The 25,502-nt window shown below is 47.5% G+C and overlaps 1 protein-coding gene across 8 annotated transcripts in view; it reads left to right on the top strand.

Moving 5' to 3' along the window:
- The window catches only part of LOC103305721 (butyrophilin subfamily 1 member A1-like), a 281,081-nt gene that overhangs the window by 115,234 nt on the left and 140,345 nt on the right, over positions 1 to 25,502 (top strand). The window lies entirely within an intron of this gene.

Raw genomic sequence — 25,502 nt, forward strand, 5'->3', positions numbered from 1 at the left:
GGTGGAGGTTGCCATACCAACTCTAAGAGGCTAATCAATTAAGGTGGGCTACTATCAGCAGGAGGAAAAAAAAACTTTTGTAGCGATAATCAGGATGGCCCATTTCAAACAGCTGACAAGAAAGTATGAGTAAGAGTAGGGGGAAACTTAGCATGGGAAAATAGATTACAGTTTGTGAATAAAGACTGGGAGTGACCCAGCCACTCCCAGTCTTTATTCAAGACTAATTTAATGGTATCCAGTTTGAAAATTAATTCCAGTTGAGCAGTTTCTCATTGGAGTCTGTTTTTGAAGTTTTTTGGTTGAATAATTGCCACTTTTAAGTCTGTTACTGAGTGACCAGAGAGATTGAAGTGTTCTCCTATTGGTTTTTGAATGTTATGATTCCTGATGTCAGACTTGTGTCCATTTATTCTTTTGCATAGAGACTGTCCAGTTTGGCCAATGTACATGGCAGAGGGGCATTGCTGGCACAGGATGGCATATATCACATTGGTAGATGTGCAGGTGAATGAGCCCCTGATGGTGTGGATGATGTGATTAGGTCCTATGATGGTGTCACTTGAATAGATATGTGGATAGAGTTCGCACTGGGCTTTGTTGCAAGGATAGGTCCCTGAGTTAGTGTCTTTGTTGTGTGGTGTGTGGTTGCTGGTAAGTATTTGATTCAGGTTGGGCGGCTGTCTGTAAGCGAGGACTGGCCTGTCTCCCAAGATCTGTGATAGTGAGGGATCATCCTTCAGGATAGGTTTTAGATCTTTGACGATGCACTGGAGAGGTTTTAGTTGGGGGCTGAAGGGGATGGCTAGTGGCGTTCTGTTACTTTCTTTGTTCACCTGTCCTGTAGTAGGTGATTTCTGGGTACTCTTCTGGACACCTTAAAGACTAATGATTATTATGACAGCTCTTGAGCAGTTCTCAAAGAGCAGGAAGCTGAGCCGCTTCAAAATTCTGATTGCCTTCAGCCAGACTGGGGCACATGGAAATCTGAGCCTGCTGCCACCAACACTGGCACACTAGGGGGATGTCTACACTATGAAATTAGGTCGAATTTATAGAAGTCGATTTTTAAGAAATAGATTTTATAAAGTCAATTGTGTGTGTCCCTACTTAAGACCATTAAGACCATTAACTCGGCAGAGTGCGTCCATAGTACCGAGGCTTGCGTCGACTTCCGGCGCATTGCACTGTGGTAGCTATCCCACAGTTCCCGCAGTCTCCGCTGTCCATTGGAATTCTGGGTTGAGATCTCAATGCCTGATGGGTCAAAAACATTGTCGCAGGTGGTTCTGGGTACATGTCGTCAGTCACCCCTCCCTGCGTGAAAACAACGGCAGACAATCATTTCTTGCCTTTTTTCCTGGGTTACCCATGCAGACGCCATACCATGGCCAGCATGGAGCCCGCTCAGCTCACCATCACTGTATGTCTCCTGAGTGCTGGCAGACGCGGTATTGCAGTGCTACACAGCAGCAGCTCGTTGCCTTTTGGCAGCAGCCATCATCGTTGTCTCCTGGGTGCTCTTTTAGCTGACCTCGGTAAGGTCAGTCAGGGGCGCCTGGGCAGATATGGGAGTGACTCCAGGTCATTCTCTTTTTAAGTTTCGTCTTCTAGAGATTCAGTCGTGCCTGCAGTCATACTGGAGTCATTTACAGGAGACGACAATGGCTAGCAATCGTACTGCACCATCTGCTGCCAGCTAAGATGTATAAGAGAGATGGAGTGGATCAAAACATTATTCCTGACCTTGGGTGAATTATTAACTGCAAAATGATCCAATAATCCCAGGATAAATGTGTCTTACTCTGAATATAAACTTTACTTTTGAATTATATATAACCTCTGTTCTTCATGCCCTTGGAGATTTTTTTCAAATGTTTGGGCATTTCGTCTTTTGGAACGGAGTTCGGATAGCACGGATTCGTCTCCCCCTACAGTGATCAGATCCCGTACCTCCCATTCGGTCCATGCTGGAGCTCTTTTGTGATTCTGGGACTCCATCATGGTCACCTCTGCTGATGAGATCTGCACTCACCTGCAGATTGCTGGCCAAACAGGAAATGAGATTCAAAAGTTCGCGGGACTTTTCCTGTCAACCTGGCCAGTGCATCGGAGTTGAGAGTGCTGTCCAGAGCAGTCACAATGGAGCACTCTGGGATAGCTCCCAGAGGCCAATACCATTGAATTGCGACTACACTACCCCAAATTCGACCCAGCAAGGTCAATTTCAGCGCTAATCCTCTCGTTGGGGAGGAATACAGAAATGAATTTTAAGAGCCCTTTAAGTAAAAAAAAACAACGGCTTCGTCGTGTGGACAGGTGCAGGGTTAAATCGATGTAACACTGATAAATTCGACCTAAACTTGTAGTGTAGACCAGGGCTAGGAGGGCTTCTTTGGGAGAGGATCCTTATCTCCAAACCGTAATGTGGGTGTGATAGGGACTGAAATCACACAGCATTCCTGTTCCTTAGCTACTTTCCCTTTCTATCTTGGTGAAGGCATCAAGAGAGACACATTTCACTTCAGTGACCAACAAAGAATAAATACCATTTTCGCAGAAATATGCAAGGAAAGACTGGAATTCATCTCTTCGTCTCTGTAATGTTTTATTAATAATTAATTTTGGAGCCTCATAACCGAAATAGTCACTGACAATGTCAGATAACTAGAGCAGTGGTTCTCAAACTAGGGCCGCCGCTTATTCAGGGAAAGCCCATGGCAGGCCAGGCCGGTTTGTTTACCTGCTGCATCCACAGGTTCGGCCGATCGCAGCTCCCAGTGGCCGCGGTTCGCCGCTCCAGGCCAATGGGAGCTGCAGGAAGCGGCGTGGGCCGAGTGACGTACTGGCTGCCGCTTCCCGCAGCCCCCATTGGCCTGGAGCAGCGAACCGCAGCCACTGGGATCTGTGATCGGCCGAACCTGCGGACGCAGCAGGTAAACAAATGAGCCCGGCCCTCCAGGGGCTTTTCCTGAACAAGCGGCGGCCCTAGTTTGAGAACCACTGAACTAGAGGAGAATGGATGAGGATTTTAGAAAACCTTGGAATACCAGGAAGATATTAATACTCTTCCAAAGCTTATTCCCAGGATTTATCAGGTAGGTGAATTCTGTCACTTGAATACCATCTCCCTTGTTCTTTGATATTTCCTAGTAATTATTCCTGTCCTTGGGTGAATTATTAACTGCAAAATGATCCAATAATCCCAGGATAAATGTGTCTTACTCTGAATATAAACTTTACTTTTGAATTATATATTCAAAATGATATATGAGCTATTTTCCCTTCTCCTTTCATTGTAATTTAATACCAAACTATTGTGGTTATTTGATTTAAGAATTTATTTATTCCCTTTTATATTTTATTCAAGAACGCTGGACCTGATCCTGCTCTCAATGCATTCAAAGGGAGATTTGTTATGAATTAACTAACTGTATATTTCTGTTTTGTAAAGTAAGTTACAAACTCTTGCAACTCCAACTTTACGGGAAGTGTCTTTCTCTCTTGTTCCCGTTACTTGATAATTCTGTTTATGGGATTGAATCATTTTGCCTCTGATACGTTGAAAGAAAATAAATGGGTAAAAAAAAAAAACCCAGTAATCTGCCTGTGTCACACACACACACACACAGTTTTTTATTCCTTAAATTTTTTTCTCCATTGTTGGAATTACTATCAGTTTTTACACTGTTCTGACTTATTTTTTTAATGTGGATTTTTGAAGGGATGTTCTAACTCTGTAATATGAAAGGGTTCACTTAACAATGTATTTATTCCTTTTTATTTAATGTGTCCTTGTTAATGTTTGACTTTAATATTAATCAGTGTGTTATGCTCATTATGATGAGGTTTTTTTTCCTTTTCCTTCCTATTGTCTAGATCAAGTTACAGTGAAGATGAAGATTCTCTCATTCTGTCACAGCTCCAGAACCAGCTCCACTCTCCCTGGTTTTATTGTTTTCTTCCTTATTTGTTATGTTCACAAGATGGAATCAGGTAGGAATCCGCACTGTGTCTGCTGCTTCTTAGAGGATTTATTTAGGCCCCTGAAGTGTCTTAACAACATGCTTCACTCAGAGTCAATGTAACTACTCACAGTGTGTAAACATTACCCCACAACAAGCAAACACCTTCATTATCCATTGTTTGCTCTGATTGTGTTGCTGCTGCTGGGTTATTCTATTTCCTCATGGAATAGTGCACACATCTGTCTTTTAAGGGATTGTCAAGGTTCCCCAAAGCATTGGATAGACACTTATTGAAGAGTTTAATAATAACAATAAATAATAATAAAATAAATAAATTGACTTAGTGGGTTTCAGATGTAAAAAAGATCAGAGCCATAATTTGAGACTCCCATGTGCCCAAAAACATAAGAATCAAAATATATTGATGTCACATGACTTTTTTATTGGGCCTGTTAGCTAATATATTAGCTGTAGTATACACCATGTTATTAGGTATTATGTGCACGGTAGCCCTATAATATACATGATAGAAGTGTTGGGAAGTTAACTGAATGTATTATGCTCTTCCCACAATTCTGTTCACCGATATCAAGTATCCTGCCAAACTTTACAAAGCTGAAGTGAGTGTTCACCATAGAAAATAGGAAGTCTATCAAAGCCAAGATACATGACTGGTGTGTCCTAGGCACTGGTTGGCATGTACCTCCACACCGGCCTGGTATGGAAAGTGGTGTCCAAAACAGAGATAAGGAAGGTAAAAAACAACAAGTTAAGGAACTGGTGGGTTGGATCTTGGGTGATGTATAAAGTGTTTTCTCACTTGCGAATAGCCCTGGTATAAATATAAGTGCATTTTGGGGGGCGGGGGGTGTATTTTTGAAGCACACCTTCTGTGTAAGGTGAGCATGCTGCAAAATAAGAATTGCTTCCCAGAAGGACAGTATGTTTGTCTCCTTTTCGTAGTGCACTGTTTTGTCTTTAGCCAATAATTTTGGCTAAGTTTGGTTATTTGGTCTCTTGTTCATATGAAGTACTGAACCATAATAATCCAACAATTGGCTCTAGCAATAGGGCTATATCTCAGAACCACCGTGGTGAAAGAACTACCAAATATGGCCCACTAACCCTACCCTTATTCCTGGTGAGGCCCAGCAAATTTCATGGCAAGGTCAGTACGCGTGTCAGTTTGAGATCACTCAGAAACATGGGCTGTTAAATAGTAAGCTTGTCTCAACTATACACCAAAAATCTCCATTACCATTTCTCTGCCTCAGTTTCTCTGGTGTGTGACTTTGCCAGGGACTGAACACACCCGTCTTCAGCTTCCCACCCCGTGTCAGCACTGCGTGCCTGTGCCATGCACTGAACCTACCAATTCTTAACTCCCCACTCTCTGTCCCATGATCTGTGTCTGGGTCATGTGCCAAGTTTGCCTGTTATCAGCATCACACCCCAGCTCTGTGCTGTGTGTCTGTGCCATACACTGAGGCTGAGTGTTCTTATAACAGAGCCCCCGTCCTGCTGCCCATGAGCGCTGCTCTCAAACATTCAGGCTGAAATGTTCCATGCCGGGTGTCTGTCTCTGGCTGAACTTTTTGGAAAGTTTGTCTGATATGGAACCTGTTGGATGTGTCCTTCATATCAAATTCCCTCTTTCCTCTGAGCTGCTTTTCATTGTTGTTGTCCTGGTGCATTTTCCAGCAAAGTTCACAGTGATTGGACCCCCTGACCCTGTCACTGCCATCCTGGGTCAGGAAACTGTGTTACCCTGTCACCTGTCCCCCAGGATGAGCGCTGCAAACATGGAGGTGAGATGGTTCCGATCTCAGTTTGCATCCTTTGTGCACCTGTATCGTGATGGGAAGGATCAGTATGAAGGGCAGATGCCAGAGTATCAGGGAAGGACGGAGCTTTTGAAAGCTGGACTCACAGATGGAAATGTTCCCTTGAGAATTCTCAATATCAGACGTGCTGATGAAGGACTATACCTCTGTTTTGTTCAAGACGATCCTATTTATGGAGAAACTGTATTGGAACTGCGGGTAGCAGGTCAGTAGCTTGTAACAGTTTTAGCTGTGTGTGGTCTGCAGGCTTTATTCTTTCCTATTACAACAACTGTGACTCCCTGCTTGTGAAATATTTCACAATAGTACAGTGTATCTAACTTTCAGCAAACAGCCACTTTCATACCAGGAAAATATGCTGGAAACTTTCCCAACATGTTATTAAAAACATTTTTAGGATGGCCAAGGCACTTTCTTGCCCAATCTTGACTGACTGCAAAGTGTTCTTTAGTTAAGAAGGAAAAGACTTCTGGACAAATATGGCCTTCCAGTTGCTCTGCAGACATTTCTAGGATGTGAGGCTAAGGTGGGACTGACAGACTTTTATGGCTTTCTCATTGGTTCACTGTTGGTTGTTACTCATGAGTGTAGTTAAAATCAAATGCAGTGTTCTTATTTATTGAGACTGTATGATGGTGGTGGTGGGTGTGATGGCTTCCCCCGGGGTACCATTTGGAACTTGTGTACAGCTGATCCCTCTGTCTCAGCAGTCTGGGTTCCCTCTTGCACTGTGATGTTGTGACAAGCTGCAAAGCCCTCCACACTTGCACTCACACCAACATCCACAGGCAGGGACCACACCCATCTTTGTGCATGAATGCATCTGGCCAGGCACTCATGAACCAACAATAGTGAGGCTTCAGCCAAAACACGCCCCAGCTCCCCAACCTAGGACCCTGGAGCTGTACCATCCTGCCCTGGTCAAAAGCCTGACCAGTAAAGATTATTACAATTACCCTCTTCGCCCCTTCCTTGATTTGGAGAGGAATATACACAAAAACCTTTGTTAACTGAGCTGAGACTTCACTCAAACCACACTATTTTAGGTAAAAAATGTATAAAATAGATTTATTAACTACAGAAAGATAGATTTTAAGTGATTATAAGTGATAGCAAAGAGATCAAAGTTGATTATTAAGCAAATAAACAAAAACCCAATCTAAGCTTAATATACCACAAAGGATTTGAATCAAAAAGTGTCTCACCCTGTTAGATAGTACAAGCAGTTTATAGATGTTTCATACACAGGCAGGGTTTCCATCTTTCCGACCTGGGACCATCACTTCCCCAGTTCAAAGTCTGTGCTCTTCCAGAGGTATATCCAGGTGTTGAGTTGTGGGGCAAGTGAGGCCCATTGGTGATGTCACTTCCCCCTTTTACAGTTTCTTTCATACAGCGGGAACCCCTTTGTTCCAAGCCAAGTTCCCAGCCTAGTTTGTGGGAAAATACAGGTGTCAAAATGGAATTCAGTACCATGGGTCTAGTCACATGCCCCTGAATGCTTGATGAGTCATGGCAGCCATTATCCATAGGCTGTCTGAAGTGTCCCCCAGTGAGGACAAGACTTTTCCATAGCCCATTGTTTTCGCTGATGGGCCATTAGCACTGTCTAGCTTCTTCACTGTTGTACCTGAAAGGCTAGTTGTGTGTGTTACCCAGAACAAGCACATTTGAAATACAGATGCATAGTCAATATTCATAACTCCAGATACAAAAATGATACATGCATACAAATACGATAATCATTCAGCCGATCATAACTTTTACATTGACACCTTACTTGACACATGTTGTACAAGATGCAACATAATTTATCATAATCATACCATAATCATATTACTATGGTGGATATGGAGTGCAGAGTGTCCTAGTGGGGAGGGGAAATTATGCATTTATCACTCTTAGACAAGACTGAGCATTATTCCCCTGCTGCTTTAACACTTTCACCATGAACCAATTATATTTTTTAAAAATAAATATATCTATCCAATTCCCTAATGATCAGATTTTCTAAAGTTCAGATCCTATTCAGTTATCTACATTGTAATATCTCCAAAGGTGTCATCACTCAGTTGCTCCTGTGTTGAGATGACAATATCTCCCACTGACTCAGTGAAACTATTTTAAATATTTGTTCAAATTTGTGTGTGTCCATGAGTATTGGGATTTCAGACATTCCAGTATTCATTTATCCCTCCTACTGACTACCCGCATGAATTAGTGCTGTCTAGTGTGAGTAAGGGATCCACAAACTGTCCCTTCTGCTTTATTAACATATGGAATTGACACCTTTATGTATCTCCCCTTAGGTCTGGGCTCTGCTCCTCTTATCTCTGTGGAGGGTCACCAAGATGGAGGGATTCGGGTGGTTTGTCAATCAGCTGGTTGGTACCCAGAGCCTGAAGTGCTGTGGAAAGATCTCAATGGGCAACATTTACCATCACTCTCTGAAACAACATCCCAAGGGGATAACGGCCTGTTTGAAACAGAAACTGCTCTCATTGTAAAAGAACATTCAAACCAAAACTTGTCTTGTTGCCTCAGGAACACCGTTCTCAGTCAAGAAAAGGAATCAGCAGTGTATATAGCAGGTCAGTTACCATCCAAATCCCACACTGAACTCACCACCACTAGAAACGAAACAAAACATAGGAAGAAAAGAACTGAAACATCTGTGGTGGATATTTCATAATCCATGCACAAACACAGAAGATAGTGTCTTTACAGGATTACATTTTAAGCAATTTGATTCCCTTAATTGTGAGTATTCAGACTATCAACATTTTGAATTTCATGTAAATTTAATTTTAAGTTCGACTTTCCTGGTATTCTAGTGCGCACGCACAGACACACACACACACCGTCCAACCTTTTTGAGAGGGAACTGTCACTCAATCCACTGATGCAGTACCTTAAATTCACCTTAATGATTTTTTTGAATGTGGTAAATTTTGTACTCTGGCTTGGCTGTGATCTGTAGAGCCCAGTAAACCCACAGATATCTGCTTTATATCCACAGATATCCTCATTTTGGGGGATTGCAGATTGGATGCGGATACCAATTTTGTATCCACACAGGGCTCTAGTGATCTGTTCACTTCACCAACTTCATTACTTTTGTGAAATGTCACCTAAGTCATGTGATGTTGTTTTTACTGACATTCAATGGGATTTGCGCTCCTTAATTTACTTTTGGCCGGATCCACAAAAGGACTCATTTTACCCCCTGTCTACACACAAAGGATGTACTGATTAACTAGTTAATGGATGACACCTGCTTGTGTGAACATTTCTTGTATAAGTTTCAGAGTGCCCTAAATAGATTTCGCTTCAATCAATTCCTTATCGACTTCAGCTAAATGGAGATAGAGCACTAAGAAGCTGATTTACGGTTTAAGGTTTTGTTCATCAATTTATTTAAATTGGTGCAACACTCCTACGTTGTCAACTCTTGAACCAATTGAAGAATGACCCCGTAAGAGGGTCGCCCCAGGTTCACTAAATCAGAGCACATACCATGTGCGGAAAAGACATTAGGCACATTTGAAAATTCCATCCTGTTTAGATGACCGAATCACTGTGAACACAAGAACAGCAAATGGAAATTAGAACAGGGGTACTTGTGGCACCTTAGAGACTAACAGATTTATTAGAGCATAAGCTTTCGTGGACTACAGCCCACTTCTTCGGCTGTAGTCCACGAAAGCTTATGCTCTAATAAATCTGTTAGTCTCTAAGGTGCCACAAGTACTCCTGTTCTTTTTGCGGATACAGACTAACACGGCTGCTACTCTAAATGGAAATTAGTTAATTTGCTGCACAAGTGTGCGGACAAATTGTGATTATGGTTTTTCCCAATATTAGGGGGTAACTGTGGATTTTTCAAAAATATGCTAATTAATCTGGCAGTTTCTGAATATTGCTTACTGCTAAGGGCCAAATTCTTTTCTGGTATAACCCTGTTAGAGTCAATGGGGTTTTATGAGCAGAGAATTTGCCTCTGATCGCTGTGGCCCTCTGAATAGCAATGAATCAAATCAGGGCTGTGTTTTCAAGGATAGATCAGTGGTAAAGCTGTGTTGATTGGAGCCATATTTAAAAACAGTTTCTGGTCTTTTGTGTAGTGTAGACATGGCCATTCTTTCACTCTTAGCTCACACAATTCCTGCTGGGCACTATTTATGTATTTGTATGAAAAAAAATCTGCTTTTAGTCACCACTTCCAAACTAAGGCAAGCCCTGGGTGTTTTGTTTTTCAGATTCCTTTTTCCCGAGGGTGAATCCCTGGATGGTGGCTCTGAGTGTGATCCTGGTGGTTTTGTTTGGTTTCATTGGCCTCACTGTTTATCTGTTTAAAATGAAAGGTAAATATCAGAGGGAGAAATATACTGTAAATAAAGTTTTTTTTCTAATAAATAAATAAGGGCAATTTAGGGATTTAACATGAAAAGAATGTGTGATCTGCTGATCTGGTCTTAAATAAAGAAGAATGGATGTGAATGTATTGATAGAGGGTGGGGGCAGAGGTGCAGGGGAGAGTCTCAGACAATAGAACTGAATCGGATCATAGCACATACATCTCTGTTCTGCTTGGTCCTCCATCTCCCTCTCTTCCCAGTTCTCAGGCAGCTATTGCTTTCTGTCTCTGGTCCCACTTGAGAGAAGGTTCTGCAAAGCCGAGCCTCTCATATTTCACCTCATCTCTCTCGCTCTCTCTTTTTTTTTTTTTTTTTTTGCTAATAAAGTGTAATGCACCTCGACATTACAATGATAGGCCGTATAGACATGCCCCTGTCGTAAATCAGTAAAAACCATACCCATGATCATATAACTCAGACACAGCTGTCCATGCCCTGCTGAACTTCATCCATAAAAAATACCAGCCCAATTTCCAAATAAATTGGACTTTCCCCTCCATGCTCCTAATGAGTTTTGTACCTATAGGATGTAGCCTTTTAACTCTGTTTCGTGAAGCAAGGCAATGAGAATAATTTATATTTATTTCTGTACTTTTCAGAGAAACTTACTGAAGAAGTTGGTAAGTTTCAATTTCCCTTTTTCCACAAATACAGTTTTTGACCACAGTCACACAACTGTATATAGATTTGTTGTTTTCTCTGATTTATTTTTACTTCTCTGTGTTTGTCGGGTTGAGGAGGGTTGATGTGTGTGTAATAGGTTGGACCATTTTAGGGCCTGTTTGGATGTTTCCAGAGACCCATTCCCCTTAAAAGTCCTTCCAAATAGGGGGTTGGATTTACATAGCTAAATGTCTGAGGGGTGTAAGTTTTCAGCACAGATAAGCCCTCAGTCTCAGAGTCTTTCAAAAGAATCTACAGAGGTCTGGCTTGTTCAGGAAGGTGTGATGAAGTGGGAATTTTCTACAATATTTTTATGAAACCTGTGTGTACCTCAGTTTCTGCTATATGGGCATTGTTGCCCAATGGGGGGAAAAGTACTGTTTGCTCTCTGGGCAGGCTAGGCGACATAAGTATGGGTGTTGCTTAGCTGTCTGGGCCTTAGTCCCCATATCAATGGAGACAGAGGTGAAAGTGGGCCGATGTGGGCAAGTGCGGCGCTCTGGTAAGAGCCGGCTGTCGGACCAGACCGCACACAGCTGACTTCCCCTCCCCCCGTCAGCTGATGGAGGGAAGGGGCTCAGGGCACCCCAGGAGATTAGCAGGGGTGGGGACCTGGCGCCTGTTGGTGCCTGCTTCTTTGTGGAAGGGACAGGGCAGCCCATTAGGGTTTGGAATTTTTCCAACAAAGGTCATAGCTTCCCCTCCCCAGCCCCACAGAATACCCTAAGTAAGTTGTCTTCCACCAAGTGTCTCTGTTGCAAGAATCAGCTCCCCTGAGTTCCAGCAGCCTTCCTCCTGGTCGCTGCCCCCTCCTGTGAAAACCTCTCCCTTTGAAGATCATGGGAGGGGGCTCAGAGCAGGAGGTTGGGGGTGCAGGTTCTCGGAGGGAGTTAGGGTGCAGGAGGCGCCTCAGGGCTGGGACAGGGGGCTGTGGTTTGGGGCGCTTATCTGGGACAGCTCCCTTTTGGTGGCGCAGGCCCCAGGGAGGGGGGGGCAGTGGCTCCGTGCGCTGTCCTGTGCTCGCATGCAGGTACCGCCCCCCACAGCTCCCATTGGCTGTGATTCCTGGCCAATGCAAGCTGTGGGGGCGGCGCCTGCAAGTGAAGGAAGCGCGCGGACTGAGCTTCCCGGCACTCACAGCTCCAGCCCAGCGTGGGAGTGGAGAATGGCATGCCAGCACGCAGATCACCTCCCCGCCAATGCCAGGCTGGGCTGGAATGCAGGGGCTTTAGTGGCTGCAGCTCACGGCCCTGGGCTAAGGGGGCTTCACAAAAATATCTGCACTTTTGGTGGTTTGGAGATCTTTTTGCGGGGCCCCCATTTGCTTGGGGCCCTGGGCTGCAGCCCCTAAAGCCCCTTTCTTAATCTGGCCCTGAGCAGGTGCAAGGCAGGGTCCCTGCCAGCCCCCATGGGGAGAGGGGAGGGAGCCCAACCCAGCCCCGCTCTGCCCCCAGCCCAGATCCAATCCCATCTGCAGCTGCGCTCCACCCCCGAACCTCCCATCAAGCTGTGGCTCCTGCCACAGTTCCAGTCCTCCCCTTGCTCCGCCCCCAGGCCAGTTCCTACCAAATTCCCACTCCTCCCCCAGGCCAGCTCTGCCTCTAGCCCCAGCTCCTCCCCCATCCCCAGTTCTGCACCCAGCTCTGCCTTCAGCCCAAGATCCACTGCTGAGCCAACTGGGCAGTAATGGGGGGGGGGGGCACAGACAGATTCCATTACTCAAGAGGGGAGTGATGGGAAAAGTTTGGGCACCACTGGTCTTGTCTGATTTCCTGAAGAATAGAAGTAATCTGTCTTAACTGGCATAGTGATGATAAAGAGAAATAAAACTTAAGAAAAGCAAAACACCTAACATACATTTTGTGTCTGTCTGTTTGAATTTTTAGGCAAACGAGATATAGAAATTAAGTGTCATTCTCCATCCTCTGAAAAGGATTTTTTTTTTGTAATTGGATCTTCATGTGGCAGTTTGTTTAAATATTGTGGAGTTCGCTGTAAAATTTAACTTCTACAATTTTGTTGTAATATGAAACCTCTTTTTTTGTTTACTTGCTTTTTATTCTTATTCTTTTGTGGAAGGGTTAGTGTAATTGTATCAAATGTGGGGAAACACTAAAGTGGAGAGAATTCATACCAAAAGCTAATTTGAAAAACTGAGATGCAATAGAGTCACAGAGTTTAAGATCAGAAGGGACCACTGGATCCTCTTGTCTGATGTCCTGAAGATGATGTTAATTTCTCTCAGCCTTTTCTGTCATATTGATGATCAAGAGAAATAAAACATAAGAAAAGGGAAATGCCTAAAAAATACCATTTATTTCTCTTTCATTTTCAGAGAAACGAGATAACGAGATAAGTAAGTATCATTATTCTTCCTCTGAAAAGAAACTTTTTGTACCAGTTTGGAGTCTCATGTGGCTGTTTGTTTAATTGTGGTGGGGTTGTTTGCTTTTAAATTTAAATTTTAAAATTGTTGCAATAGGAAACATTTGTAGTTAGTTTGTTTGCTTTTTTTATCATCATCATCATTCTTTGGGGGTTTGTTTGTTAATGTAACTTTATAAAATGTGGGGAAAGACTAAACTGGATGAATTTCACACTAAAAGCTCATTTGAAAAATTGATAAGCAATACTGTAGTAGAGTAGGTAGTGGCCAAAAAAATGTGGCCCAGGAGGAATTGTGCGAAGGCACTGGTGGACTATCAGCACCTGAGATGATTATCTTCCCTCCACACTGCAAAGTGGGCATGTAACCAACCTGAATTAAAGTGGTACCTGGGCTATCGCCTATACCCAAAGTCTTGCCAGCTAACCTGGGTGCAAAGCACCACCAAACTTGAGTCAGAGTTTTTGTGCTTGCGCATGAAACAGGTTGGGGCAACAGCCAGATAAGATCCTGAGCTAACTCTGCAGTGAAGATCCACCCTGGGAGAGAAACACTCATGCAGTCCAGTGGAGGTTGTGATGAACTTATAACTTTCTTTTTCCCTCAGTGTATTAGTTTGTACAATATTGAATCATACAATACATGTTCAGATCTGCTCTCCTCTCTAATTATGTGGCTGGTTTTAGGGTGGAGAAGATCCGTGGCACCTATACAAGAAGGTAATTAAAGATTATATTTTATCAATGTCCAAATATTTGTTCCGATGAGGCAATGTGCCTCTTTTTCTTTGTATGTGAGAGTAGAGGAGATAGTTCAGGGCAGACCTTCCCAGCACCCTTCATATCACGGCACATCACAAGGTGAGGTGCGGTTTGTGCCTATGTCCTACCACACCATAATGAATCTATAGCATATCGCATCTACTCTTCCTGCCTCTTCACGGCCCGCATGTGCACTGCACCCTGCAGAGAAGTGTGATAGCAACTGCCACCCAATGCACAGAACCAGTGGGACATGCACCTCCACAGCCACTTCTCCAGGGGAGTTTGTTCTATCTCCCTGTGCTGATGTCCGATCTCCAGTGTCCCTTTGTTTCTTCCTTCATCTTTTCCCCTGTGAAGAAAGCCAGGAGCTCTGCAGTCACCCCACACTGATGGGATGATCAGGGACTGTGTCTGTGTGAGACCCTTGCTCCAGTCTCAAGCAAAAAGAAGAACAGGAGTACTTGTGGCACCTTAGAGACTAACAAATTTATTAGAGCATAAGCTTTCGTGGACTACAGCCCACTTCTTCGGATGCATATAGAATGGAACATATATTGAGGAGATATATATACACACATACAGAGAGCATAAACAGGTGGGAGTTGTCTTACCAACTCTGAGAGGCCAATTAATTAAGAGGGGGAAAAAAAGAAAAAAAGAAAAAAAAAAAAACCTTTTGAAGTGATAATCAAGCTAGCCCAATACAGACAGTTTGATAATAAGTGTGAGAGTACTTACAAGGGGAGATAGAGTCAATGTTTGTATGGACTACAAGCTATCAGGAACAGTATCCCTGATAATGTCACAGCTAACCTGGTGGCTGAACTTTGTGATTTTGTCCTCACCCACAACTATTTCACATTTGGGGACAATATATACCTTCAAGTCAGCGGCACTGCTATGGGTACCCGCATGGCCCCACAATATGCCAACATTTTTATGGCTGACTTAGAACAACGCTTCCTTAGCTCTCGTCCCCTAACGCCCCTACTCTACTTGCGCTACATTGATGACATCTTCATCATCTGGACCCATGGAAAAGAAGCCCTTGAGGAATTTCACCATGATTTCAATAATTTCCATCCCACAATCAACCTCAGCCTAGATCAATCCACACAAGAGGTCCATTTCCTGGACACTACTGTGCTAATAAGCGATGGTCACATCAATACCACCCTATACCGGAAACCTACTGACCGCTACACTTACCTACATGCCTCCAGCTTCCATCCAGGACACACCACACGATCCATTGTCTACAGCCAAGCTCTAAGATATAACCGCATTTGCTCCAATCCCTCGGATAGAGACAAGCACCTACAAGATCTCTATCAAGCATTCTTAAAACTACAATACCCACCTGCTGAAGTGAAAAAACAGATTGACAGAGCCAGACGAGTACCCAGAAGTCACCTCCTACAAGACAGGCCCAACAAAGAAAATAACAGAACACCACTAGCTGTCACCTTCAGCCCCCAACTAAAACCTCTCCAGCGCATCATCAGAGATCTCCAACCTATCCTGAAAGATGATCCTTTACGCTCACAGATCTTCGGAGACAGACCTGTCCTCGCTTACAGACAACCCCCCAACCTAAAGCAAATACTCACCAGCAACCACACATCACTGAACAAAACCACTAACCCAGGAACCTATCCTTGTAACAAACCCCGATGCCAACTCTGTCCACATATCTATTCAAGTGACATCATCATAGGACATAATCACATCAGCCATACCATCAGGGGCTCGTTCACCTGCACATCTACCAATGTGATATATGCCATCATGTGCCAGCAATGCCCCTCTGCCATGTACATTGGCCAAACCGGACAGTCTCTACGCAAAAGAATTAATGGACACAAATCTGACATCAGGAATCAAAATACTCAAAAACCAGTGGGAGAACACTTTAACCTGTCTGGTCATTCAGTGACAGACCTGCGGGTGGCTATATTACAACAGAAAAACTTCAAAAACAGACTCCAAAGAGAGACTGCTGAGCTAGAATTGATATGCAAACTAGACACAATCAACTCCGGTTTGAATAAGGACTGGGAATGGCTGAGCCATTACAAACATTGACTCTATCTCCCCTTGTAAGTACTCTCAGGCCTAGTCTTCACTTACCGGCTGGTCCGGCGGCACGCCATCGATGTTCTGTGATCGATTTATCGCGTCTGGTTAAGACGCGATAAATCGATCCCGGATCGATTCCGGAAGTGCTCACAGTCGGCGCCGGTACTCCAGCTCGCCGAGAGGAGTACGCGGCGTCGACGGGGGGAGACTTCCTGCCGCGTCTGGACCGCGGTAAGTCCGGACTAAGGTACTTCGAATTCAGCTACGTTATTAACGTAGCTGAATTTGCGTACCTTAGTCCGAAGTCCGGACTAAGTGGGGACCAGGCCTCACACTTATTATCAAACTGTCTGTATTGGGCTAGCTTGATTATCACTTCAAAAGTTTTTTTTTTTTTTTTTTCTTTTTTTTCCCCTCTTAATTAATTGGCCTCTCAGAGTTGGTAAGACAACTCCCACCTGTTTATGCTCTCTGTATGTGTATATATATATCTCCTCAATATATGTTCCATTCTATATGCATCCAAAGAAGTGGGCTGTAGTCCACGAAAGCTTATGCTCTAATAAATTTGTTAGTCTCTAAGGTGCCACAAGTACTCCTGTTCTTCTTTTTGCGGATACAGACTAACACGGCTGTTACTCTGAAACCAGTCTCAAGCAGAGGAACAGAGTCTTGATCACAGACAGGGGCTCCCCTAGCTCCATTATACATATCTGGGAAGCTCCTGTGATTAGCACTGTGAGCTTGTCTGTTTTCTCCTCTCTCCATCCACGATGACCCCAGCATAGTCTTGTCTCTGGTAAACGGGATGTCACTTTAGTCTCCCCATGACTATCATGACCCTCTCCCCCTTTCCACCAGCCATTTATTCTGTACCTCCTCCCTAGTGGCGGATCATGGCCCCACAAAACATTAATCTGTCCTGGCTCCCCTCACACTCGTAGCTTCCACCATGAACCCGCTTCCTTTGTTTAGCCCCTCAGTCCCTGCCTCAGGATAATGTACTTTTGTGCTGCGATTGCTGCTCAGCAGTGACATTCTGGGCAGGTTCAATCCTGGTACCATTTGGCCTGTTGCTGTCCAATCTGTGACATTTCAGAGCAGGCCGGGTGCAGTGGGGAGGCCCCATAGCAAAGTCCAGCATGGGGCAGCTGGGACACAGAGAGATTTAAGGTGGGGAGGGGGAGGGGAGCTCTGTCAATGTTCACTGAGTTTTACCATCTGCTGGGGTTCCCAGAGTCTCTAGTCCCCTCCCCGGGGAGCGGTGGGGACAGGAGGGGAAAGATTCTGAGTCCCAGGCCTGGCCCACCTGATACTTTCACCCTGTCACTGACCCATCTCTGCCAGGGGAGTGACTCTCCCCAGCTCTGTGCTGAGATCTCAGAGTTGACGGGTAAATCCTGGAGGAAGGAGATTCTCTGAGTCACTCCCCAGCTAGGGCAGATTCTGTCACTGTCACCATCAAACCCTCCCCCAGGGCTGAGCTCTGCCCCTCACGCTCTGATTCTCTCTCCCCAGCGACGGTGACTCTGGATCCAGACACGGCTTATCCCCACCTCGTCCTGTCTGAGGATCGGAAAACTGTGAGATGGGGAGACACACGGCAGGATCTGCCCAACAACTCTGGGAGATTTGACTCTTGGGCCTGTGTGCTGGGCTGTGAGGGATTCACCTCGGGGAGACATTGCTGGGAGGTGGAGGTGGTGGCTGGGCGATACTGGGCTGTGGGGGTGGCCAGAGAGTCTGTGAGGACGAAGGGACAGATCAGTCGTAGCCCTGAGGGGGGGATCTGGGCTGTGGAGTGGTGCAGGGGTCAGTTCCAGGCTCTCACCTCCCCTGTGACCCCCCTGCCCCTGATCCGGGTCCCCAGCAGGATCCGGGTTTGTCTGGACTGTGACCGGGGGCAGGTGACATTTATCGATGGTGGTGACGAGTCCCCGATCTTCACTTTCCCGCCGGGCTCCGTCCCTGGGGAGAGAATCCGACCCTGGCTCTGGGTGGGGTGGCGATCCAGGCTCAGACTGTGTCCCTGAGACAAGCAGCAGAGGGAGGAACCAGAAATCAGCCTCTCTAGCTTCACACACCCCAGTCTCTATGACCTTGGAGGACTCCCATCTACCCAGCCCCTGGCTCCTCATCTCTATCACCTGTGGAAGCCCCTCCCCTTCCCTGCAGCCCCAGGGATGGGAGGGGGAGGGGGAAGAACCCCTGGGGCTGCAGGAGGAGCAGAGGGGCCCTGAGGGGCAGAGATGGGGGCTGGGCAGGGGGCAGAACTAACAGCCGGGCTGGGAACAGGCAGAGGTGGGGGTGGCAGGGACACAGAATGAATCAATCAATGTTTGGGGGGTTGGGGAGAAGCAGCAGCAGGGAGCGTTTTGTACAGATCTGTGGGATTAGATCTCATGGGGTCTCCCAGCCAGAGCTCCTGCTGCAGGGGCCAAAGTCACTTCAGGACAACTGGTAACACTGTAATGGTCAAATACACACACAGGATGGGGGATGGGTAAGAGGTGCAGATTGATGGAAACACCATGTTACTGAAAGTGAGATTGTATCTCATTAATTCTCTATATTATTTCCTGGCCATTGGTGCTATTTTAGTGCCATTAAGAAAACTGTTCTCAGTAGCTGGGGAATCTCCTTGCCATGCTGTGGTTATTAAGGCTCCTTCTCGGCTCTGTTTATTTAGCACCTCTAGTTACTTACTGTAAATAAAACATTACAACCAATTCTTTGTGTTTGTTCCACTTTACTGTCCCAGCTGCAGGTGCTGGGGGCAGAGTCCTGGGATTTCCATTGTGACTTGGTTGTGTCCCCCCAGCCTCCACAGAAAATATTGCACCCCTAGGAGCAGGGCCGGCTCTAACTTTTTTGCTGCCCCAAGCAGCAAAAAAAAGCGCGCCCCCCCGAATCCCTGCCGCCGAGTGCCACGCCGCGCCACCCCTCCCCTGAGCGCCGCGCCCCGCGCTGGCCCCCCACCGAGCGCCGCGCCGCTGGAGCCCACCCCCCTGCCAAGCACCGCCGGAACCCCCCCCGAGCGCCGCGCCCCGCGCCAGCCCCCCGCCGAGCGCCGCGCCGCTGGAGCCCGCCCCCCCGCCAAGCGCCGCCAGAACACCCCCCCCGAGCGCCGCGCCCGTGCCGCCCCCCCCATCGTACCCCCCCCCAGAGACGCGCCCGCACCGCCCCCCTGCTGAGCACCGCGCCGCCGGAGCACCCCCTCCGCCCCGCGGAATGCCGCGCCGCGCTCCCCCCGCCGCCCCTTAGCAGGTGCCACCCCAAGCATGTGCTTGGGTGCCTGGTGCCTGGAGCCGGCCCTGCCTAGGAGGAGAGTTTGGATTTTACTCTGATGCGTCACTCTCCAGGCTGTGCTCTGTCTCTGTCTCTGTCTCTGTCCTGTGCACACCCATGTCAATCAGGAATTGCTCAGCTGTGCTCTGCGGAGAGGAGACTGGCTGCACAGGGGGCAATCCATGACTTGGTGTTGCAATGCTGAGCATCACAGGGCTTAATTTGTAGGCAACTAAAAATCATCGTCTGCAACTCTGCAAAGCTGAATGAGGGGCCTAAACTCCCTAGACAATGCATGGGCATCACAGGCCCCTTACAGTGCGATTCACAAAAGCCAGCTCACTAGGCGCGGAGCCATGTAAGCTAGCCAATGGGAGAGGCGACAAGGGGGGAGGGGTGTCCTAAGCCCTGCCCCCTCTCACAGACAGGTGCCTAAATCAGGGCTGCAGAGGGGCATCTATGTCTGCTTAGCCACCCACAGATGGGAACCCAGCACCTGATGTCAGGTGACTCAGGCGCCTAAGGCGTTTCTTGCTGGAATGAGGTAGGCACCTGCCTCGCTCCACAGGAGAGGGGGAGAGAAGCAGGAGGTGGTTTTGGTGCTATCACCTGCCTTATAACATTTAGCCCCGTGGTGAGAGCACTCAGCTGGCACATGGGAGACCCATGTTCCGTTCTCCCATCAAGCTGCGTACAGCAGCTCACGAACGTGAGTACCAACCTCAGGCAAACAGTTATAAACCAGGGCACAGACCTCCCACTGGTTGTGTGTCCTGTATTTAGATTTCACCTGCTAGGTATCAAGTGAGAACACTCGAGCACTAGAACAGCCTGAACATGGAGTCACAGACAGTCCCCTTGGTTCTCCGGTCTATCTCGCTGCTTTCCTGCCTCCTCCCCTGCTGCATCTCCCTGATCCCCCTGCCAGGGCGATCACATTCCCAGCAGCAGAGCGAGGGCAGCTACTAGAGACAGAGCTGGATTAAGGTTATGAGGGACCTAAGGCTAATGTGAGGGAAGGGCCTAAGTAGGAATTACATATTGCAAACAAATTATGTCATCAAACATTTCTCTACATACATATTTACATATTATTTATTTGTGTAAAATTAATAAGTTTATTCTACTCTGACTACACTCAATTCTTCAAACAGACACTTCTGCGTAAGAGGTGGCCTGAGGGATGCTCTGCTGTCTTTCTCTTAGGCCTCCTTCTCCCGAGGTCAGGGGTGGGCAAAGCTTTTGGCCTGAGGGCCACATCAGGGTTCAGAAATGGTATGGAGGGCCGGTTGGGGCCAGGCCCTCGCCCGCTATCCGATCCCCCCTGCTTCCTGTCCCCCTGTACCCCTGCCCCATCCAACCCCTCTGCTCCCTGTCTCCTGACCACCCCCCCAGGACACCCACCCCATCCAACCACCCCTGCTCCCAGTCCCCTAACTGCCCCCCTGGACCACTGCCCCCTATGCAACCCCCTGTTCCCGGCCCACTGACCGCCCCGACCCATATCCACACCCCCACCCACTGACCGCCCCCCCAAAGCTCCCTGCCCCCTATCCAACCCCCCTGCTCCCCTTCCCATTAGTGTGCTGTCCAGCAAGAGCCAGCCATGCCACGCAGCCCAGAGCACCGGGGCAGGCTAGCAGCTCTGCACCATGCCGCCTGGCAGGAGCTCGCAGCCCAGGGCATTTTCTGGCAGCGCGGCAAGCTGAGGCTATAGGGGAGGGGGAAACACCTCTGCAACATTCCCCATCCTGCTCAGTTCTTTCAGCCTTGCGCTTCTACCCTCAGCACTCCACATGGCCCAGTGCAAAGCCCAGCCCTGCTGCAGGTGTTTCCCCCAAGCTATGGACTCTACACCACATACCCTACCTCACTCTGACTGCAGTCCGGGAGGCAGCCAGCTTTTATTGTGTAAGAAAAAGGTAACAGCTAGCAGTGACAAAGATCTTTAGATGGTTGCCCACTGCCCAGTCATGCTGTCAAGTATCAGGGGGTAGCCATGTTAGTCTGTATCCACAAAAACAACAAGGAGTCCGGTGGCACCTTAAAGACTAACAGATTTATTTGGGCATAAGCTTTCATGGGTAAAAAACCCACTTCTTCAGACGCATGGCATCCCAATCTGTTAGTCTTTAAGATGCCACTGGACTCCTTGTTGCAGTCATACTATGTTATCGCTTCAAAATCACTGTACAAACATTAAACAAATTGAATCTAAAGCCTTTCAACTTTTGAATGACTAGGAGTTGACAAAACAGAGCTAGTCCCTGTTGTGTTCTCTGCCCCCCAGAACAAAAAGATTTCATTGAAAATCAGCATCTTAAAAGACCCATTAAGGATCTTTCAAAAGAACAGTCCAACCAAGGCTGCTGTAGTGACACCCATCATGTCTGGTGGTTGTTTCCTAGGCTGGTGTAAAATGAAGGATCAAGCAGACTGCAGACCTCTCTTCTTTTTTCCCCTTAAAGTGCTCAGCATTTAGGGGAGGAAAGTGAATGAGATTTTCCTTATACCGGGTAGTCAGTTCATCTAGGGTTACCATCCGTCTGTATTTCCCCAGACATGTCCGGCTTTTGCGTCTCTAAATAGCCGTCCGGGAGGAATTGGTAACATGGTTAAAATGTCCGGGGAGGTTTTCTCCCTCCCTCCCTTCCATGCAGAGTGCGGCTGCTGATTGGGCGGCTAGGCTGATTGACCCACTCCCATTGGCCCCCAGCAGCCAGAGCCCTCCCCTGTTCCCCCCTCCCTCTCTCTGTAGTCCTGTGTAACACACAAACCGACCCACGTGGAGCCAGAATGGTAAGAGGAGGGGGGGCAGTCAGGGAGCGGGGGAGTGTTGGATGGGTCCCCAGCCTCCACCTGCCATCCCCCCTCTGCGCATCCCCCCCTCGGTGGGTCCCTCCCTCCCTGTCTGCCTCTCCCTTGTCTGCGTGTACTGCCAGAGCCAGCAGCAACTGCTGTCTGCTGCCCCTGGGTCCTAGTGCCCCCATCCACTAATGGGAAGACAGGCTGCCCTTACCCTGCCCTTCCACCCTAGCCCTGAGCCTCTCCAACACCCCAAACCCCCCAGCCCCAGCCCTCATCCCCACACACCCTAATCCTCTGCTCCATCTCTGAGCCCCCTCCTGCATCATGAACCCCTCATCCCCAGACCCACAGCCCTCACCCCTGCATCCCCTCCTATCCCCAAACTCCCTCCCAATCCCCCTCCCCCTTCCCACACACACCCTCCTGCCCTCAAACTTCCTCCCAAAGCCTGCACCCCCTCCCTTTGCACCGCCTCTCACCCCCAAACTCCATCCCAGAGCCTGCACCCCTCACCCCCTCCTGCACACCCACCCCCTGCCCCAGCCCGAAGCCTGCACCCAGCACCCAAACTCTATCCCAGAACCTGCACCCCTCATGCACCCTAATCCCCAGCCCAGGACCTGCACCCCAGACCTCCTCCCCCGACCCAACCCCCCTCCCAGAGCCTTAGGCAGGTGGGGTGGGGGGTTCTGGGCACCACCAAAATTTCTACAACCCTGCCACCCATGCGAGTGGATAAGGGTCAGGGCAGTCAGGGGACAGGTAGGGTGCTGGGGGGGCAGTTAGGGTAGGGGGTTCTCAGCAGGGGGCAGTCAGGGGACAAGAAGCAGGGGGGGTTGGGGTTCTGAGGGGAGCAGTCAGGGGGTGGGAAGTGGGAGGGAGTGGATGGGGTGGGGCGGGGCTAGGGCGGGGCTTCCCCCCCCCCAGTGTCCTCTTTTTTGTTTGTGGAAATATGGTAACCCTAGTTCATCTGAGCATGCTCAGTACATCTGCTGAAGCCACTGCCCTTCACCCTGCCCTTATTAGCCATAAGATTCTGCTGACTGCTTTTGACAGTGGCAAAGGGGGCGAATCAGAGCAGGGGGGTGGCCAGGGTCTGAGCAGGGGGTGAAAATTTACTGGTCTGGGGGGTCAAGCAGCTGGAGGCAGCAGTAGGAGAGGGGCTAGAGGGAAAAATCAGGAATGGGGGGGAGAAGGAGGAGTTAAGTCCAGGAGTGAGGCGCTGGCAGAGTGTGTCAGAGGGCAAAATCCTGACAAGCAGGGGCATGGGGTAGCAATTACCCCATTGGCACTGAGACACCAGTGCTTTGCAAAATAGTTTGTTGGGGGTGGGGGGCAAGAGGCTTTTTTATTTGAGCAAAGTGGCTTTTTTGTATAGTCACACGAACTGAGCATGCTCAGTAACATCTACCGAAGCCACTGCCCTTCACCCTGCCCTTATTAGCCATAAGATTCTGCTGACTGCTATTTACAGGGGTTAAAAAGTGGCAAAGGGGGCGAATCAGAGCAGGGGGTGGCCAGGGTCTGAGCAGGGGGCGGAAATTGACTGGTCAGGGGGGTCAAGCAGCTGGAGGCAGCATTAGGAGAGGGGCTAAAGGGCAAAATCAGGGCTGGGGGGGAGGAGCAGGAGTTAAGCTCCGGGTGAGGCGCTGGCAGAGGGTGTCAAAGGGCAAAACCCGGCACAGGCGGGGCAAAGGGGGTAGCAGTTACCCCAGTGGGATTGAGACACCAGTGTTTGCAAAAATGGTGGGGGGCAAAGCATCTTTTTTATTTCCCCTCTCACAGACAGCACCTCTCAGCATCGGCTTCCCAGGGCTGGGTTCTTAATGGCACAGGCATCCCAATGCCTAGTCAATGCAGCTCCTCTTTGTCTGATGTAACCTACTGAAGCTATGTCTACACTACAAAGTTCAAAGCGCTGCCGTGGGTGCCAGTGCTCCCGGTAATCCTCCTCGACGAGGGGATTAGCTGCGAGCACTGGGAGCCGAGCCTGTCCACACTAGTGCTTTAAAGCGCTCAAACTTGCTGCGCTCGAGGGGGGGGCTTATTTTTCACACCCCTGAGCCAGCAAGTTAGAGCGCTTTAATTTGCCAGTATAGCTAATCCCTGAGTCTTAATTCATTGAAACATTTTACACATATCCCCTCAGAAACAAAGAATCCCTTATCACTGTATCTAACTGCATAGAGTCTCCGAGCAGTTTCCCAAGTTGTTTTATCTGCTGCTGGGATTCCCTGAATTCCCTGAATTTTTAATTTTATTTTTTTCTTCTCATTTTAGAGCTGACTGAATTTCTGGCCTAGTGTCAAAACTTTGTTTTGAGTCAATCCACCAATGGGGATTGCATTTTTGCAACTGTTATTTTGCCTCTCAGTCCAGCCCTTAGTGTTTTTCCGCATGCCATTGTGTACAACTTGATTCTCAAACATTCAATAAAGGCAGTATACTATCTCCTATAACGTCTTTCTCCCTGGAAAAAAAAATCTATTGTAATTTTTGCAGAAAATTAGAACAGCCATTGTGGGTCAGACCAATAGTCTGCCTAATCTAGTATCCTGTCTTGTGACAGTGGCCAATGCCGGTGCTTCTAAGGGAATGATCAGACCAGGCAATGACTCAGTGAACCATCCCATTTCCACTCCCAGCATCTGGCGGTCAAAGGACAGTTTAGGGACATGCAGAGCATGGGCCTGCATCCCTGATTATCTTGGCTAATAGCCAATGTACTTATCCTGAGGGACTGATCTAATTCTTTGTTCAACCCATTCATAGTTTTGCCTTTCAAAATATAATGAACACACGTCTACAACCCCAAGATACCTTCACAACCACAAGAATTCTAAAATCATGAGTTATACACCTTCGAGTCAAGAAATTTTAATAAATAAATGATCTATTTTTTATGTGCCTCTTTGGTCCTGGGCCTGTAGGGTGCAGTAAGGCCAGTTCCAATGGCCAGTTCCTAAACACCTGAATGATTCTTAGTCTACCCTCATACTTTCCTGTTACTTGTTCCAAATATTTAATATACCTAAGGCCATATCTACACTTTAAGTGTGGTTAACTCAAGTTATGTCAGCATAGAGTCACTACGGTTACTACGTCACTTGTGTGCATGCCTCCTGGATTCCTTGTCTCAGCAGTCAGAGTACTCACCAGAAGCACTTGTATAGATTCAGAGTGAGGTGCACTATGAATAGATCCCACTATATTTTGGGAAGCTTTGGTTTGGCAGTGTATGCTGGGCAGGGCCGGCTTTAGCAAGTGTGGGGCCCGATTCCTGG

The sequence above is a fragment of the Chrysemys picta genome, chromosome 12 (assembly GCF_011386835.1).
Source record: "Chrysemys picta bellii isolate R12L10 chromosome 12, ASM1138683v2, whole genome shotgun sequence".
Taxonomy (NCBI): domain Eukaryota; kingdom Metazoa; phylum Chordata; order Testudines; family Emydidae; genus Chrysemys; species Chrysemys picta.